This window comes from Nannospalax galili, unplaced genomic scaffold, assembly GCF_000622305.1.
Source record: "Nannospalax galili isolate Female #2095 unplaced genomic scaffold, S.galili_v1.0 scaffold787, whole genome shotgun sequence".
Classification (NCBI taxonomy): domain Eukaryota; kingdom Metazoa; phylum Chordata; class Mammalia; order Rodentia; family Spalacidae; genus Nannospalax; species Nannospalax galili.
This window is the reverse complement of record NW_008356318.1, coordinates 470,463-485,729: the sequence shown is the minus strand read 5'-3', so window position 1 is coordinate 485,729 and position 15,267 is coordinate 470,463. Positions and strand designations below refer to the sequence as shown.

The following is a 15,267-nucleotide window of genomic DNA, read 5'->3' as shown; positions in this document are numbered from 1 at the left end:
TGAGGCACTATGCCTAATAACTAATGCATGGACTGGAGAGTCAGGCTGGCTTAGGATCAAAATCCACTTACACCACTTTCTAATCATCTGATCTTAGGCAAGTGAGTCTCAGTTTCTTCATTCACAAAATAGGAATGAAATTAAGTTTCTATCCTATATGTATCATGAACATGGCTGCTGTGAGGATTAAATGAGATAAATATGGAAAGCACTAGCACCATGACTGGAACACACTGAGACCTCAATGAATCCTGGGAACGGATGTGAATGAAGGCCAGGAGACTTGTCAATCACAGAGCATTATTTTTGTGGGAGAAGAAATTTTAATACATAACAATTCACACAATGTATACTTAATATATACTTGGAATAACTCAATGTCACACTGCTGTTTGTGTTCCACAGTCCCCTCATGTCTAAAATGGAAGAGAAATGCACATCTTATGATTGTTACATGACCTGAATGAGATAATACAAGCCCAGAGCAGAGTCTAGGACAGAATGAGATCTATTATGAGCACTATTACAATTTCCAGGGCAAAGATTTAAAATGACATTTCTCTGTACCGAAATTATAATTCATTATTTTCTAGATATAAAAATTCATCATTGACTCCAAAATCTGTAGCTAATCCTACTTTCAAATACCCTTTACCTCCTATTTCATTAATATGATGCATTTCATATATCTAAATCAATACAAGTAAAAATCAAGATCCTGTTATAAAAATAACAAATGAAACAGGATATTCAAATTTGAAAAAATAAAAAGAAATAAAAGCAACAATGTAGAAGGCTTCTAATGATACAATTGCTTGTGTCTCTATCTAAGGCACAAGTTTGTTTCCTGCTGCTTAGGAGTAGTACTAGGGAGATAATACAAGTCCTAGATGAATGATGAGGCTACACACTTCAAGACTCTTTCAATAAATAAATACTGTTTCTTTCACGATCTCTGAATTTCAAAGATTACAAAATTTAAGAAAAGAAAAAATGAAGTTAAAGACTTCAGTTTACAGATGAGAAAATGACTTCAGAAGTAACTTGATTCAAGGTCATTCATCTAGCCAGTCAGTAACAGAACTAACTAGAGAGTCAACTGTGTGTGTGTCGGGGGGTGCATATGTGTGTACAGAATAGAAGTCAGCATTAGGCGTCTTCCTCAATTGATCTCTATTATTATTCCTGGTTCCGTAACAATTCTCCATAGGTGGAAATAAGGTGGAAATATAACTAAAGCAGGTCAAGATATCCAAAGTATACAGTACTGCAAACACAAAATACTATGAAACAGATACCAAGACAACTGCTGAATTGGGTGAAATAATGTGAAGTGGAAGAATTTGGGGTTAGTTTTGTAATTTTTTTTCAATACTGTTGTGAAAATTGATACTCTAGAGGAATTTTGGATGAAACCAACAAAAACTGACAAACTCAAGAAATGTCCACACCTCCTAGCTAACTGCCTATTACTGACATGGCTACCCTGTGGAAAGCTCATATTCATTCCTTTTTTTAACTGCTTATAAACCCATGTATCTAAAAAATTCTAAAATATAGATTCACTTTTAATTTGCCATATAATGTCCTCGGAGGCACCGGACAACTAATTGGAGCTCCTAGAACATATGAAAAAGGTTGCTGTGTTCGGCCCAAGGCTAGAAACAACATACTACATGAAATTATCCATATATACTAGAAAATACCAGTTCCACTTTTCCTCAAAATTGTCACTATCGGTGGCTAGAAACTGGGAAAAAAAACCTGGAATTATTTTGGAATAGCAGATGAGGAAAAACTAAAATTATTTCTTTGACATCTCTTTGGCTAGCACATTAATGTTGAATACTCCCAAAATTTCTACCTGGAGCCAGTCTACTCTACTTCTCTGCTCCTCCTCAGCTTTTGACTGATACAGTCAAATACCTTGTAAGTTATCTCCAAATGAGACCTTACAGGCACCTCAGATTGACTGTACAAACTAGTGAATCAATTTCTTAAATCCCACAGTAAGTAACATTTCATGTAGTCTTTACTGGTGCTGTTTCAATATGTCTCAGCTGAGCTTTTGCAGCTAATCTAAAATTTCTATTTAGTTTTCCTTTTCTCAAGTTAATAAATTTCATAGTTTTCTTTCTATACTATTTATTTATATTACCTAAGTCTTTTCAGAGTCTCAAGGAAAACATCTAGACTCTATTTATCCACAAGAATGCTTCACTCAGCCATTCCAAACTAATTTGAACTTTCCAACTTACTCTTTTAAAATTCCTTTATACCTCTGTTAATGACTTTTTTCTGCCTTACTATTCCCCATTTAACTGACTGGTAGATTCCTATCTGTATGCATATGTGTCTTGGGGGGTAACATGCATGTATGTACATGTATGTGCAGGTAAGTATGCAAAGAAGCCAGAGAAGGATATCAGGTGTCTTCAATCATGCTCTGATTCCCTTGAGACAGTCTCTCACTAAATGTGTAACTCATCATTTTAGAGCTAGGCTAGCAGCCAAAAAGCTCCAGGTGTCCCCTGTCTCTACCACCTCAGGCACTAGGGTTACAAGCTCACAGGGTGCTGCTCAGCTTTTTATGTGGGTGCTCAGGTCCATCTGATTGCTTCACTAGTTAGTCCTTTTATATTGAACCATCTCCTCAGGCACCTATCAACCCTATCTGTTTCTTTCACACAAGCCTTTTTAGTCCTTTGTTAATTCTTTCCTTAATCCTGGGCTGACTACATTTCAAGTCAAGATCATCTACTCATTCAAGATTTTGTGCTTCAGGAGCAACTTACATGACTGTGCAACACTTCTCACATTGTTCTGACACTCTCCTCTTTCAGTGTCTAATACTTTGTTCAATTTATTCTCTCTTCATCAGTCTGTGAACCTGATGGAACTTTGCTTATCTTTTCCCTTCATAAGTCAGAATAATTCTTGACATGCTAGAGCCTTCCAGTAATTTTCCAAATGGATGGTTTGTAAAACATAGTGAGTTAGACTTAGAATCCAGAATTCTTGAGTTCATTTTCATTATCATACTGTTTCTATTGGTTTTGTTATTAATAATTCTAGCTTTAGAGACCCTCACAGTATACAGGTATATTTTCATGTATCCCATAAACAATACTTTCTAAAAAATGAAGTGGGTGTACTTTTTGAATTCTTTTATCCTATTCTGTTCACTGGTTTCAAGCATTATTTGGAGAGGACAGCTTCTTTATGACTGTGCCAGCTTCTGTACGTTTAAATACTTGAAAGCTAAATCTTTGTAAGGGTCACAACTGTGACCACAGCTACCTTCCAGAATTTATTCATTTAGTCTGGTCAGTTCTACTGAGTGTCAGTCAGTTTCTCGTACACTTCTTGAGCTTGTATCTTCTGCACAATACAGCAGTAGTATAGCATCAGGCAATGAAGGTATTAACTGTGTAAACTTCTTAGTCTCTCCTGTTGTTTGGCCATCTTACGTTCCCCCAAACAAGTTCTGATAACACTATGGGATTTGCTGATATCAGAAAAACAGTATTACATACTTTTAAGCCATAGTATTGTTCAGATTTTTTAAAAATGCTTAGAAACGCATGGATTACAGAGGTTTCTGGCACATATTTTTCAGCTCCTGATTTTTTTCTTTGTCCTAGACAATTATTTTAGTTGTTTTCATAAATATTGTATCTACTGGCTTCCCATCTGCAAAATTTGTTAGTATAAAACTGCTCTTAAATGGAGTATTTGGTAGGTAAGCTGACTAATCTGAGGGTGATTTATTTTTATAGTAAATCACACTTTGCAAATGAATTCATTTATATATACACATAAAATAATATTTCTCCTTTGACATTTCATCTGTTACCCTATAGTATTTTAGGGTTAGTAATAGATCTGGAATGGGATTGTTTCCATCTATGGCTACTATTTGTATCAATTAGAATCTGGATTACAGTAAATTTATTAGTTAAGTAGAATGAGAAATAAGAACAAAGTAACATCAGAAATTTCAACATTAATTTACTGTCAAATATTGATTTTTTTTTCTCTTTAAAACTTTGCATATTTTCAAAAACAGAGTTCTCATGAACTCAGCTATTTTTAATGTATTGTTTTCAGAAAATTAAACTCGCATTTAGAATTTACTACCTCTTTCCACAATCATCTCTTTTCTTATTTATACAAACTGGTTATTATGTTTAATTTTATCCCTGACAAAGGTAATCCTGTTATTTAACCAAAATTTGTTTCATTGTACCCAAACTTTAGTTCTCTGGTGAAAGAAAGAAAATTCTTTACAAAAACATTTCAAAACTAATGACACAGTTTCTTCTGTCTTTCTTAAATACTATGTCTTTATATTTCTAAAATACTTAGGCAAGTTTGATTTTTTAAAAAAGTGTTATGGTGAATAGAGGAGAGGCAAGTTCAAGAGACTGATCATTACCTCACACTATACTATTAAATCATGACCCTAATATTTTAGTGTGCAGGTGTTCATGGATTCATTGTGTTCATTGTGTGTGTGCATTTGTCATTTTATTTTTAGCACTAAGTTAATGCATGAAATCATAGACAGTAAGTGTGACTTAGTCTATAAATCACAGTCAGTTGACTTCTGTGAGAATTGATTGATAAACTACATGAAAGTAATTCTTTAAGTATATTCTCTATGAAGACTATCAAGCGGAAGAGTTCTGCTTTAAATGAAATTGTTAGGGTATTTCCTGTAATTGCTCACTGAATCAGATCAACACAGCTGTACAAAGAAGACAGGCCTAGAAAGGACTGAATCGATAGGATTCAGCTACATCGCAGGGAAATTACATCTATCAATCACTTTCCTTTTAAGTGACTGAAACCTTCCACACCCATATTTCTCCTTTTAGGTTATTTTGTTGGGTTAATTATTAGGAATCACAAAATTGCCTAATTATATCAATGACCTTGTTGTGGCACAGTCTGTAAACACAGACATTATTAAAAGGTGGGTTAAGTCTCATGTAGAACACTGAGGACACTGAAGATTTCTCTAATTGTTCCTCTGAAGGATTTATTGTTAAATAAATATTTCCATTATTCTTTTTTATAAATCATTTGTTTTTATTCGTGTGTATGAGTGTTTGGCCTGCATGCATGCAAATGCACTTGTGAGTGCAATGCCTAAAGAGGCCAGAAGAGGGCGTCGGAATCCCTGGAACTGTAGTTATGGATAGTTGTTAGCTGCCATGTGGGTGCTGGGAACTGAACCATGGTCCCCTGCAAAAGCAGCCAGAGCTCTTAATCACTGAGCCACTTCTCCAGCCACCATATTTCCATTATTCTTTAAAAAAATAAAAATAAAAACAAAAAAACCTCCTCACTAGAGCTAGACTTTTTTTTTTTCTTGAGATCCCTGTGGTCCAGCTGGCCTAGGAACTGGCTATGTAGACCAGGCTCCTCTGCTGCCTCTGCCTCTGGAGTGCTGGAATTAAAGGCATATGCCACCATGCCTGGCTACAGTTGTTTCAAAATAAATTTTCTTCATTCTTATGTAATTATCTTATGCCCTGTAAGAGATGTATAATTTTGATACTGATTTGCAACAGTTTATCAGCCCCTTTATATACAAGGTTTTAAGTGATCTTTATTATGTTATTCATGTGCTTTGGGTGGAGCTAATTTACCTAACATAAAAATACTATGAGTGTCCTGTACACAGCAAACATTTTTTCCTTTGAAGATTTGTGTTAAATTGCCAGAGGGAGAATTATGACAATTAAAAAACAACAACAACAACAACAACAACAACAACAGTATTTGTAACTTAAAAAAAAAAAGATCAAAACAGTAAGAACAATAAAACTTGTTTACAATAAAGAACACTGGTAGAACATAATTTAACATGCCCCCAAACCAAAAATAGCATGTTATTGTCACTAGTGGTTAGTATGTAAATCGCTTGACAGCTTGCAAAACACTTAGAAAAGACTGTCATGTGCATATATTTATGTTTGAAAACATAAATATAAGGCTAACTACTTCTAAAGGTAGTAAAGACAAATTCTGTACTGAAAGAAACAAAGCAAAGTAAAATTAAAACTCTGTTTTTTTTTTTTTTTTTTTTTTTTTTTTTTTGTCTCTTTTTGAGACAGTCTCCCTGTAGCCCTAGCTGGTCTAGAACTCACTACATACACCAGCCTAGACTTGATCTCACAGAGCTCCACCTGCCTCTACCTCAAGAGTGCTGGGATTAAGGGCATGTGCCATCATGCCCCCATAATTTTTAATTTTGTTATTTTAAAATTTAATTTTTGTCTTCATTCAATATCTAAGAGAAATAATTTTCCTAATGTATGAATTTCTTGTTAGAAATGTAAAATTCCCATCCAGTGTCACAAAAGACTGGTGGAGGCAGTCTCATCTATCTATATATTTATATGCCAGGCCAGATAAGCATGCATGCACGTGCACAGGCACACACACACACACACACACACACACACACACACACAGACAAACCATGAGCACAAATAAAATTATTTATAGATTAATTATCTAGTGAGAAGATTACTAGGAGTTAAATGAATTACTTGGGAATATAATCTGTGTCAGCAAGGGACAATGAAGGAATACCTGGGTGTGTGAAGTCTTACAGTAAGTCAGTCTTTGGACGAAATTAACAATATAGATCCACAGCAAAGTATCTGTATCTCTAACAACAACAACAAAACATACTAAAGCAATCACACTGCTCTATTACCACGAAATCATGCTAAAAAGCCAAATTGGGAGTTTTCAATTTGATAACAATTTTTTTTTCAAATTAGCATGAAAAACCCAAACAGCTGCACAATCTAAAACAAAATACGGGCTTATTTCTTCAACAATGACAGATTAGATTCTGATATAGTCAGATCTAATTTAAGTGACTCTGTATTACACATAAATGAAAACTGTCAAAAATAATAGCAATTATTTCAATGAAATAGGTATTATAGTTAACAGATACAACAGGAATATTATAGGTAATAAAACTCACTTGAGAATTTACAATGTACCTTTTCTCAGAATAAAAAGTCACAAGAAAATGAACTGAATAATTACATATGTTAAAAGAAATGGCAAAGTTTACCATCTCAATCTAAGGAGTCAATATTTCATATACAAGAATGGCATATCTAACCCAAATTTAAATATTAGAGACACTTTAAAATTCAGAGACTTTTTTCTCTTTTGATATATGCACTGAGTTATGCTATGTGAAAACCATTAGTTTGGGATCTCAAAAACTAATATTAATTATTAAAATATGGTACTTATACACTAAATTTGTAAACTGACCAAAATATATAAACCACTATAAATGACTGAGAAGCACTTATCCCAAGGAAAAACATGTGTGCTGTGGGGCTATTTCACATAAAAGACATGCCACATAGAATAAAACCACAATGGCATTTAAATAGCTGGACAGATTTAGGATTCTAAACACAGGTCACTTATAGCTGTGTGTATCTGGAACTGAAAACAACAGGCAATTGAAGCCAAGTTTGGAGGTCTTGTATGGAATGTTGTAAACTCTGAATTGTCCTGCAAGAAGTGGGAAGCCCATGGACAAATTTAAGTACAACAAGATCAAAGATAAGTGTATTATAAACCAGAAAGACTCAGACTAGAGAATTTACTGAAACAATCCTGGAGAACTGATTAAGGAATACAACATACTCTTCCTCATTACAATTCTAGGGTTAAAAGCTATGATCCCCAATTTATAGAAGAGAAAAGTAAAGCACACAGATTATGTAACCAGCTCAAAGTCATACTCACTAAGCGCTGGGCAAGAACCTGAACTTAACACTTTGGAATACAACTTTTAGCAAGTATTGTTTTGGAGTTTTGTTTGTTTGTTTACTATGCTCCACAATTTTGGTAGGTAATAAGAAACTGAGTTTATAAAACCTACGTTGTGAAGGTTAAGAAAAGATATAGTATTAAGGAAGAACGTTATTCATCAATAATAAATGAAGTAATAAAGCCAATAAACCAAGTATTTTAAATATAAAAGGGAAATAATATTTAGCAGTTTGAATTTATACAATGGGGACAACTTTCAAATTTAGAATGGATCCCTAATCATGTATCTAGCACCCTCAAGAACCAAAGCTCTACACAGAAGATTTCAACTTACATAAGTAGTTTCATCATGCTTTAAAATTAGTGTTCATGTACTCAAAAGTCAATGGAAGTCTCAAAAACAAGTAAAATGTTTTAAATCAACAGAATATGATTTATATTCTAGTAAACCAAGACAGTACTTTTATTAAGCTGGTGTCATAATGTCTGATTTAAAATATTTTTAAACAACAGTATCACAGCAGATCTTTAAAAGCAATTCCAGCAAAACTGCACAAGGTCATTTCACAGGAAAAGGCAGATAAAATGTATGTCCTAGCTAAGTAATATATGATATTAGTCAGCTGCTTTATATTTACACATCAGCCTATCTTTTTTCAGTTCTATCGTTAACACATAAAAATTTAAATTTGAATTCATAAAAAAATATTAGAAAATAAATGAAAACTTTAATAACCTAGAAGAAAGTATTTGCAACATATAGAAGGATATGTACTAACATTAATTTTCAAAAATATTCCCATATAAACATGTACTGCACATGGAAAAAATGCAGCTAATAAATCCAAATGCCATCAGTTTCAGAAGTCAATCTCATAGTTATAAACACTATCAAATACAAATTTCTGTTCACTGGATTAACAAGAATTTTTGCTATGACATCATCACATATTCAGGTCCAGTGGGATATGAGGCAACATTATTCACTGAAGTAGAAAATATTCATATAATTTCATGATATCTTCAATTTGAGCCAGACATTAAACAGAAAAAAAAAGAATTTTCTCTAACTGGTAACTAGTACCTAGTTACCAGTAACTAGTACTACCAGTACTAGTCATTAGTAAGTTATGCCTACATTATGGTACATTTTGTTGCTATATAAAGAAACTGATTAGAGCTGGGGATGTAGCTCAGCTGGTAGAGTATCTGCCATGCACAAAGCTCTGGGCTTGATCTCCAGCACCACATAAACTGTGAAACTTGCATAGTGTTGTACCCCTATAATGTCAGCATTGTGGAGGTGGAGGCAGGAGGATCAGTAGTTCAAGGTCACATTTAACTACCTAGTAAGTTAGAGGCCAGCTGGGGCTACATGAGACCCTGGGTCAAAAAGAAAAAAAGCAGGGGCTGAAGAGATGGCTCAGTGGTTAAGAGCACTGACTGGTCTTGCAGAGGACCTAGGTTTGATTTTCAGCACCCACATGGAGGCTAACCACCATCTGTAACTCCAGTTCCAGGGGATCCAAAGCCCTCTTTTGACCTCTGCCAGCACTGCACGACATGCATTCACTTACCACATGCAGGCAATACATTCATATACATAAAATAAATAATTTTTTAAAAAAGAAAAAAAAACATACAAAGGGTAAGAAAAGATAAATATGACTGAACTACAGTATTTATATAGATGTCAAAATGAGCCCCATTATTATGTAAGATTAACTTATGCTAATAAAACATTTAAAAAATAAAATCCTGATTTAGCTATGTATGCTGAAAAAATTCACTGTATGAAGTTTGAAAAAAAATGAAAGTTTCAGAGTAAAGCCTGCAGTTGTTATAATAGGAAGGGTGAGGAAGACAAAAGGAAGCATGGAAATTATACAGCAGTCCCCTTAAATAACAGGAGTTAAGTTCCAAGACCCCAATGGATGCCTGAGGCTGCAGGCCACACCAAAGCCTACAGACACTGTTGGTGCCTTCCTGCCCAGAAGGGCTGCAGTACAGTACCAAAGTGAATCGCACTTCAGCTCCATGCCTCTGCTAATCCAGTGTCACTCCTCTTGCCCTTAGGAAACATCACTAACAAAAATAAGAATCACATGCACATAAGCAGGGTGATGCTGTAACAGTCAATCTCGGAACTGAGACAACTGCAAGGTGATGAAGTGGTAGTGCACACAGTAGGGAAACACTGGAAAAAGAGGACTCACATTCTGGGCAAACAGGAATTTTTCATTCAATTCAGAATACTGAGCTGAATGTCAATTGAATTTCATTCAATTCAGAATAGCACATAGTTGAAAACTAATGAACTGGGCTGGCAAAATGACTTTGTGGGTAAAGGTATTTGCTGCCAAATCTAACAACCTGAGTTTGATACTGAAATCCATGTAGAAGGAGAGAACCAACTCTTGAAAGCTGCTCTCTATTTCCACATGCACACTTTGTTTAATATAATACAAAAAGAAAACCAGCAAATTATTTCCACTTAAAAAAATTTCAGACTATAACTAATTATAGGTAACTACAGATAATGGGGAAACTATACACTAACCTAATTTTATTTCTCCAAAGGAAAAGATTTAATGGAAGGAGAAAATAATGTGGTGCTTTAAAAGTCAATCTAGTAAATTAGTATTTGTGTTCAAACTCACTGTGCCATTAGTTACCTTTAAAATAAAATAATACACAATACAATACAATACAATAAGTAAAATAAAATAAAATAAAATAAAATAAAAAAGAGCCTAACTAGGGGCTAAGATGGTTCAGAGGGTAAAGTACTTGTTGTATAAACATGAAGACTGGAGTTTAGATCCCCAGACCTCACATAAAAGCCAGATACCATGCATTTCTGTAACTCAGTGCAAGGAGGACTCAGAAAGATCCCTGAAGCTCCCTAAGCAGTCTAGTAAATGAGAGAGCTCCGGGTTCAATGAAAGTCACTGTGATTCAGTATTCACTCAAAGTGAGTAGTGAAAGTTCAAGAAGAAGAAATCCATGAACACATCCCGCTAAGTTGGAGCATAGAAGATAAAACAGAATATACTCCATTTCTTACTTTTCCTTTATAATTTAATGGAGTTTGTTTTTGACAGGGTTTCCTTAGCCCCAGTCTGCCAGGAACTCACTATATAGACCAGGTTGGCCTTGATCTCACAGAGACCCACCTGCCTCTGCTTCCCAAGTGCTGGGATCAAAGGTGTGCACCACCATGCCCAGCATTCCTATATAGTTTTATTAGTGGTGACTAATGCCTTCTAGGGGTCACCTGTATTCTCAATTTCTTCAATCTGCTTTCTCTTCTTATCTAGCAGCCAAGGTTGCCTCTCAGAATTCCATGTATGCTATTAATGTTTTTAAACTGATTTTCTGGCTTAAAAAGCAAAACACAGAGGCTGGAGAAATGGGTCAGCAATTAAGAGCACTGAGTGCTCTTGCAGCAAACGGGGGTTCACTTCCCAGCACCCACATGATGACTAACAACTGTCATAACTTCAGTTCCTGGGGGATATGATGCCCTCTTGTGGCCTCCATGAGCACTGCATACGCTGGTGTACTCACATTAGGTAACACACTCATACACAAAATATATATAAACAAAATCAATATACATTCATTATAAAAATCTTCAAAGATATACAAAAATTTCTATTAAGATAAAAATAATATGCCACAGCCGGGAGGTCCCGCCTGTAGTCCCAGCACTCGGGAGGCAGAGGCAGGTGGATCTCTGTGAGTTCAAAGCTAGCCTGGTCTACATAGTGAGTTCCAGGCCAGCTGGGGCTACAGGGAGACCCTGTTTCAAAAAAAAAAGACAAAAAAGGGGCTGGAGAGATGGCTCAGCGGTTAAGAGTACTAACTGCTCTTGCAGAGGACCCGGGTTTGATTCCCAGCACCCACATGGCAGTTACGAACCGTCCTTAACTCCAGTTCCAGGGAATCCAACGCCCTCTTCTGACCTCTGCTGCACTGCATTACATGGGTGCACTCACATGCATGCAGGCAATACACTCATACACATAAAATAAAAATAATAAATAAATTTAAAAAAAAAAGCCAGGCTTGGTGGTGCACATCTTTAATCCCATTCTGTGAGATCAGATCAGCCAGGTTCATATAGCAAGTTCCAGGACAGCTGGGGTTACCAGGAGACCCTGTCTCAAAAAGAACCCCCCCCCAAAAAAAGCAATTATAAAAAATTATGGACTCCCTCTTTTGAAGTTGGTGATCACAGAGATTCCACAGGTCCTCAAACAATACTGGCTATTGACAATGCACTTGGGTACCCACCAGTACTTGGACGGTGAGACCCTACTGCTGAAGATACTACATATTTGCATCACAGAACAAAGAGAAATGAAGCTGGCACTGACCTTGAAGCTACAGCTCTGCTGGTTAGATTTCACAGTACTAAAAGGTGCTGTGCACATTACTCACAGAGAAAGGTAGTCATCAAACTTGCCCAGCTGTGAACTCTGTGAGCTACAGTGGCAGCTAGCTTGGCAAAATATGCCCAATGGTAAAATAGTGGCACACATATTATGAGAGTAGATAATCACCTTATAATTGGATTTAAGGCCCACTTCATAACAGGGAGTCCATAACTGACACTGTTATCAAGGCAAGAACCTTTGTCTAGATAAATCACAGGCCATAGGGAGAACCTACTATTATCCCCCTGCTAAACAGACATAATACTAAACCAATTCACAATAACTTGTTATGCCCATAGATTAGTACATCCCTCAACTCTCATCAGAGAAGTTTCTTCTTGCAGCAAATGGCAATTGACAAGAGACCTACAAGTGGTCAAAGTGCAGAAATAACAGACCATGGAGTAGTCAGACCTATGTAGGACACCTATGTTGTACATTCTCCTCCCAAGTCTCAGGGATCATTGCAGAAGAGAGGCAAGAAAGACTAAGATACAGAGGTGGCAAATGAATACAAGGAAACGTGTTGTCTGGACCCCACAAAGTAGTTTGCACACATGAACCCAGAGAGCTTATGAAAGCAGGCACAAGACTTATGCAAACCCAAGCCAGACAGGGCCCAGCATGGATAAGAGGTAGAAAGGAAGCTCTAGCTATAGTTGACAACTTGATGGGAACAGTCAGTTTTCCTTAGGTGTAATGCCTGGTAGTTGACCAGACTCCGGGGCATGGATACCCAGGAGCATGGGAGGCAGGGATTAGAATCTATATGCCATTAAAAAACAAAATTAAATAAAGGATAGACAATGATGGATGATATGAAATCTGGTGGGAGGGCAGTGAGGAGGAACTGGAGAGTGGGGAAATGGTCTAAATGTGATGAAAGTACATTGTATGAAATTCTAAATTAATTCTAAAAATTAAAAAATTAAGCAAAATATTAAGGTTGTACATTGCAAACAAGAAAGGCATTTTATGTGCGTGTCTGCATCCATGTGTGCAAGTGCACATACATGAGTGTGTACATACAAGTGGAAGCCAGGTCAATGCTAACAGTATTTTTCAATCACTCTCCATCTTACTTTTTTGAGACAAGGAATTTTGCCGATTATGGAGCTTACTGATTTGGCTAGACTGGTTAGATAGCAAATCCCTCAGGACACCCCCCCACTCCCACCCCATTTCCACCTCTCCAGTACTGGGATTACATGCACAGGTCACCACGCCCGGCTTTTTCATATGGGTTTGGGGATCAAACTAAGGTGTTCACACTTGTACAGCAAGCACTTCATTGATTAAGAGATCTCCTCAGTCCCCTGGCTTCTGAGATTGGGTCTCATTATGCAGCTCTGGCTGACCTGAAACTCTACGCAGATCAGACTGACATCAAAATCACAGCAATCCATTTGGCTCTTAAAGGCATGCCATGCCTGGCTTCAAAGTGGCATTTTAAGTCCATCAAGGTTTTGCAGAACTGAAATATTCCTTGTAAATTATAAAACAGGCTGATTAGCTAAGAGAACAGAAATTCTTGGTATATCATAACTGACTTAGCCATCCCCTAATTCTAACCATTTATATTGGTTACAAACATTTTTCACTATAAAATGAGCACCATGAGGAACATTCTTATGTGTCACTGGAGGTAAGAGTATATCAAGTGAATCAAAAAGAGACAATGAAGACAAAGGAGAAAAAGTAACTTTAAATAACAAATATGTGGAGAATATAATCGAGCTAATGATTCTGTATGTTACAGTTAACATACAATGTAAAAGGGGAAATGCACATTTTTATTAACTTACTTTGAAAATGGATTCTTACTACAGAATTCGGTGCTTGGTCACTCTTCCACTACATTCCTAACCTAACTTTGGTTTCTTTTTAATGAAAAAAGGGCAAGTCAGCAAAACAAAATGCCACCATTAAATCATTTTGTAATGTTTTGTGTCAAAAATGTAATGGAAAATGCACACATTAAGGGAAAGGTTGCTGTTCTTCCAGAACATCTTCTCACTTGGTTCATGGCTCATCCTTTTCTGTAACTGTGCAGGCACTACTGATGCTTTTCTCTCTCCATTTAATGTGGCATTTGAAGGATTATGGCATTTTCAGGAAACCACAGTGCAGTGATTTTAGTGGTTATCTGACTGAAAGTGATGCTGTGATTTAAAACAACTGCTGTTTCTGTGCAGTGGTAGAAGCCAGCTACTGAGCCATCTCACAATATCAGTCCAGTTCTTGATTATGTCTTCTTAATAAAACATGAGGTCATTCTAGAAAATGAGGAATTAGTGGGAACTATTTTGCAAAGGGGCCTACCGTATACAGCAGCCTGTATCTAACATTAAATCCAACTGAGTAAATTATAATATAAAGAGCTAATTCTGAAAATGATAACCTTAATTCATTTCAGTTTGGGATAAATCTAACTGCTGCTGGAAACTGTTTCATAGTTAAGAACTAAAATGAAGAAGAAACTCCTGTCACCCCGTAAGGCAGTCAGCAACTCTGCAAAGAATATCAAAAATGCCATACTTACCTAGGTAACATAGATTGTTTATCTATAAATATTTTATTGTTTTAAAAAATTGAGTTATTTTGTTTTAAAGAAAGAAGACAAGCTTGTCAAGTTAATAAAACATTTTTTACTATTACTCTTTTTTTACAAACGGTAATAAATAAAAAGTAACTGCCCTATAATTAACTCAGATTTTTGACAGGGTATAGTCTATGCAATGTACAACCAATGAAAATGAGAAAAAAAGTATGGGTTAATATTTTTTAAAAAAAGCAAGATGTTTATTCTATAAATTATTCAGAATTCCTTACATTTTGGCAAAGTCTTACATTTCCAAATTTATTTTTATTTCTTATGCTTAATATAAAATTGTGCAATGTAGCCAGGCGTGGTGGTGCACACCTTTAATCCCAGCACTTGGAAGGCAGAGGCAGAGGCAGGCAGATCTCTGTGAATTCAAGGCCAGCCTGATCTACA

At 35.9% G+C, this 15,267-nt stretch overlaps 1 protein-coding gene across 8 annotated transcripts in view; it reads right to left on the bottom strand.

Moving 5' to 3' along the window:
* Phf14 (PHD finger protein 14) overlaps nucleotides 1-15,267 on the bottom strand; it is a 144,811-nt gene that overhangs the window by 48,911 nt on the left and 80,633 nt on the right. The gene's annotated exons all lie outside the window — the stretch shown is intronic.